This window comes from Argentina silus, assembly GCF_951799395.1.
Source record: "Argentina silus genome assembly, chromosome: 7".
Taxonomy (NCBI): Eukaryota; Metazoa; Chordata; class Actinopteri; order Argentiniformes; family Argentinidae; genus Argentina; species Argentina silus.
The window spans coordinates 17,692,204-17,697,203 of NC_139661.1; positions in this window are offsets into that span (position 1 = coordinate 17,692,204).

Consider the following 5,000-nt stretch of genomic DNA (forward strand, 5'->3'; position numbering starts at 1 on the left):
AGATAGAATCAGAGCAGCCATATTATGAGTTGTCATGATCAGCGGGTGGCTGAGGCCCCTGCAGCGAAGCCCACCCTTATGTAAAGCACCTGCTGCAAAGCACACTGTATCCAGGCTCTGACCTGTGCACAGCACAGAGACTAGCACAAAATAAAGTTGCGAGCTGAAAACAAAGTTTCTCTTGTTTGTGTGTGTGTGTGTGTGTGTGTGTGTGTGTGTGTGTGTGTGTGTGTGTGTGTGTTTGTGTCTGTGCGTGCACACGCGTGCGTATGCCTCTCTGTGACCCTGACATAAACAACTTCACAAACATCACCTTCATTTGCTTCTGTTGACAATAAAGCCACAAATGGAGCACGTCTGCTGTCCCCAGAGACTGCACTGGAGGGGCCTCAGAGGAGGTAGTTCCTCCTGTCAAGAGCCAAAATGGCTGCCGGCCGTGTGGGTGAATGGAGCAGCTTCCCCCTGTCAGTGTCCTGTGTGACAGGATGGCTGAGGACTATAGGCTATACAGTAGTAGTGAATGGAGCGGGTCCCCCCTTCTCTAAACCACAGTGTCACAGTATCCCTCCCCCATAGAGGTCTAATGACACAACAAGAGCTCTGGAGAGGGATTAGAGATGCTTACAAGGCCTCTCAATAGACCTCCACTTTGCACTTTCTCACCCTACCTCATTCTCTCCCCCTGACGTTTGATGTGAAGTGAAAAGAGCAGACGGGGTGACGGGGTTTGTTCAGGTAGGGTCCGCTGAAAAGACTGCAGCCTATAACGTGAAACCAAAACAGCTAATCTCTCCTCCATATGTAATTCTCTCTGGGGAACTGTCTTTTTTTCAGATCTGAGGTCTAGCTAAAATGCGTAAACCGGAGGCTGGTGGAGGTAGAAATCAGAGGACGGGCTCATTGTAATGCGTGGAACGGAATGAGGAACGGCAGCAACGCGTGTTGTTTGATAACAACACGTGTGTGGACCGCGGACACTCCTCACCAACCACTTCATGCTTTCCCAGAAATCCAGTTTACATTTTCATAGAAATCTTGAAATCTCACACAAACAGCTGCCTGAGGTGGCTGAGAGAGAGGGCGGGGGGTGGAGGAGGGGGGGGGGGGGGGGCTGGGGTGCTGTGGTGAGAAAAGAAGAGAAGAGAGGGAGCAGAGGAGGGGAAGGAAAGAAAAGAAAGGTAGACGAGTGGTCTGCACCCTGCAGTGCTGATGAGAGACAGACCTCCCACCGAGGTTGCCAGATTGGGTGGAACCCCCCCGTGGAGAGAGCACGTCTGGGGACCCACCTCCTATCATGGGTTGCCATGTTGAGACGGATGTGAATCTATGTCTGTCTGTCTTGCCGCATTTAAATAAGTTCTAGACTGTTTACTTTATGGAAAATAACAGACTGATGTTATGAATAAGACTAGCAGACCTGTAGCCAAAATAAGTGTCAAAATAACACTTTGTTATTGTTGTTTTGTCAGATATGTCAACATACAGTATATGTGTTGTGATATTGTCCCTCATAAGGTCAGTGAATGCCAAATATAATTTATTGCCAAATATATTTGCATGTGTTGTTGTGGTTCCTATTCATTCTCTATCACTGTGAATACATTTCACAACACACTGAATGATCCATTATTAATAAAACAAATTCCTGCACTTATCATGCGATTCCGATTTCACAATGCAGCTTCATACGGAAAGGGGGAGGCTGTGATTCTTTTATATCTCTGAGCTATTCCGTTTCACACGTTAACAATCGAGCCGGGACACAGGGGTGGCCATAACACCAACCTTATACCCGTATCACATAGACGTGCAGGGAAAAGACAGGCCTGCCATTCAGCCTCTGCCAAGGCAGTGGGCACGAAGCCGCTAATCGCAGAGTCACGAGACCAGCCACAATGACACCCAAAACAATAGTAAACAGACCAATGAAAAAAAGCCACATTTATTAAAGAGCAGGAAAAGAGAGAGAGAGTGAGAGAGAGAGAGGGGGGGGGGGGTCATTCTGAGACTGGTATATTCCACCAGATACAGTTACCATCAGGGAAGGACCAGAGCAGAGGAGAGCAGGCAGGGAGGGAGGGAGGGAGGGAGGGAGGTATTGAGATTGCAACATGTTTTAATCTCAGCAAACAAAAGTGTTTTATTCTGTTGCTGACGCCCGAGGGGGGGAGGTGGAGGTGGGGGTTGGGGGGGTTGGGGGAGGTGTCGGCTTCACGACGGGCTTTTGTCCCACGGACGGCAGAATGGCCTGCTGGGTAATCGGAGCTGGGAGGTGAGGGGCGAGCCGACGCATCGGGTGTCAGCATGTTTCCTCCACCGGTGTTTACTTTTTGTTTGCCTGCAGAAAGAGAGAGACATGGACACCTCTCTCCTGAGCTGAGCCACCTTCCGTACTCCGGCTCCTCTCTCAGAGAGCTGCTTTCTTTGTCTCCTCCCTCCTTTGTTTTATTCCTCTTTCTCACCCGTCGCTTTCATCGTCTTCATTCCCAACTGTTTGTTTGTTGAGTTGCTCAAGTGTGTATTCCTGATAAAGAAAACAACGGTGTCCGCAGTGTCGATGTCCCGTGTGCAATAGGCCTATGCAATGTGTTGCTGTTATCACAGCCGTACAGGAGAATCCATATTTTCTCTATTAAAATCCCCCCCCCCCCCCCCCCCCCTTGAAGTCAGTAGTCATCCATCACGTTACGCAACAGGCGGAGGTTATGTTCTGTTGTGTCTCGGCTGTGATGGGGGGGATTATTAAGTACCCTCCCCCCCCCCCCCCCCCCCGCCACCACCAGGAGATGATGGTACAGACCCGGAGGAACCGTGAATGAGGGGGGAGAGACCATGTGACTGGATGAATGGATGAATGGGGGGAGCTCAGAGTGACCTGGAGGCCACCATGCCCCTCTCTGAAGCAGCAGATATTAATACATGCTGCATTATGATAGCCTCAGCCTGTCCCTCTCTGACACACTCATCACTAATGGACTCATATCCAATTCAGCACTCACTCTATTTTTATATACTTCCAATTGAATGTAACCCCTTCAAACGTACACACACACACACACACACACACACACACACACACACACACACACACACACACAGACATGCACACACACACACACACACACACACAGACACACACACACACACAGACACACACACACACACACACACACACACACACAGACATGCACACACACACACACACACACACACACACAGACACACACACACACACACACACACACACACACACACACACACACACACAGACACATTGGCCATAGAAGGCAGAATGGATGCTATTTTCAACATTGATTATGTTCAGCATCAGAGGAGCAGATGAAGAGACAGATAGATCCCAGTCGATGGCTAGAGAAGGAGAGGTGGAGCAGCTGGCGACTGAACACCATTAAACCAACCCTATCTCTGTCTCTCAGTCCCCTGGGTGGTGTTGCCCTGACCCGTTCTGTGTCCACCGTTATAGATTTATACACTGAATAAGAGACAGGGCCATCAAAGGGCCACAAACACAGAGGCGGATAAAGGCCGTGACACCACACAGACACACGCAGGGTGAAGACGGCCTTTTAGTCCTCATCACATACGGCTGCTGATGCGCTTGCTGTTCATCCGTTTTGCTTTTTCTATTGGGTATATCACCACTAACCCTAACGTAGATAGAATTACACTATAGGAGAATCTACAGTTGATGGAAATATGTTACCATTGCATACAGCTCACAATCTAATTGAGAGGATTATTATTTATTTATTTATTTTAATGGTGATCGTTACTGACCAAATCAAACCGTTTTTCAGGCACACACTCACATTACAACTGTTACCGAACACACAAGCGTGGTCACTCTCTGTTGAGCCGTCTCATGGAGTGATCAATGGATCCTATGGGCTGGGGAGACCTTGACTCCTGGGAGATCTGATAAGCAGGAGGAGCAGGATACTGTGCAGAACGAAGCCACAATGGCTGACCTGGATGTATGGGTTCTTATGGAAAGGGAACCTTCCTTATAGAATGGAGACTGGAGCCGGGAGTGTTCAGTTTCTCATTAGCTAAGACATGAGGAGAGGAGAGCAGTAACCCTAGCCTATGGTGAGAGCAGTGGAGGTGTCTTTCCTTCTTTTCCCCTCTTCCTTTCTTCCCTTCTTCCCTTCCCTCTCAGGCAGCCCTCTCACCACTGGATGACAGGGCATCAGTACGTCACATGACAAGGGAAATGATACAGTAGGCTACAGTACATACATTATGCATTGTCAGCTGCTAAGTTTGTACAGGTGTGTGTGTGTGTGTGTGTGTGTGTGTGTGTGTGTGTGTGTGTGTGTGTGTGTGTGTGTGTGTGTGTGTGTGTGTTCGTTGTCTTGGTGTGTCTTAGCTTGTACAGGTGTGAGGGATGGTGATGCAGTACCTGGAGGTGTTTAAGAGGTGTTATTTTGGCAGTAGGGAAAAGATCTATGGATTATGAATGAAGGTTAATGAATATGAATGGAATGTGAATGAATGAATGAATGAATGAATGAATGAATGAATATCACATTTTCCATTAACAACATGTCTGAATATATCTTGTAATGGTACTCCTATGACATGCCTTAGACTGGTCAAATGACTAGGGCCCACAGTTTTTCCTGGTCAGTTGGCCCTGACACTTACTCTGTTCACCCTCACACTGAGAACGCTGGGCTAATGTTTTCTGCTATCTTACATGCCTGGGCCAATTCCATTTGATTCTGGAAATGAATTTAGTCCACAATTACTACATAGAAAATTTGCATTTAATTTAATGGGGATTTCTGTATCAAAACACCAGTCAAATGTAAATGTTTCTGATTTGAAGTGGATTCAACCCTAACCCTGGCTCTGTGCAGTACCCTCAGTGAGACCAACTGTTCTCAAGACTAGCTGACGAGATAGATTTACTAAATTCTGCACTCATTTCATTTATACAGAACCCATTTTCATTAAGGATCTGTACTCCCTGCCAA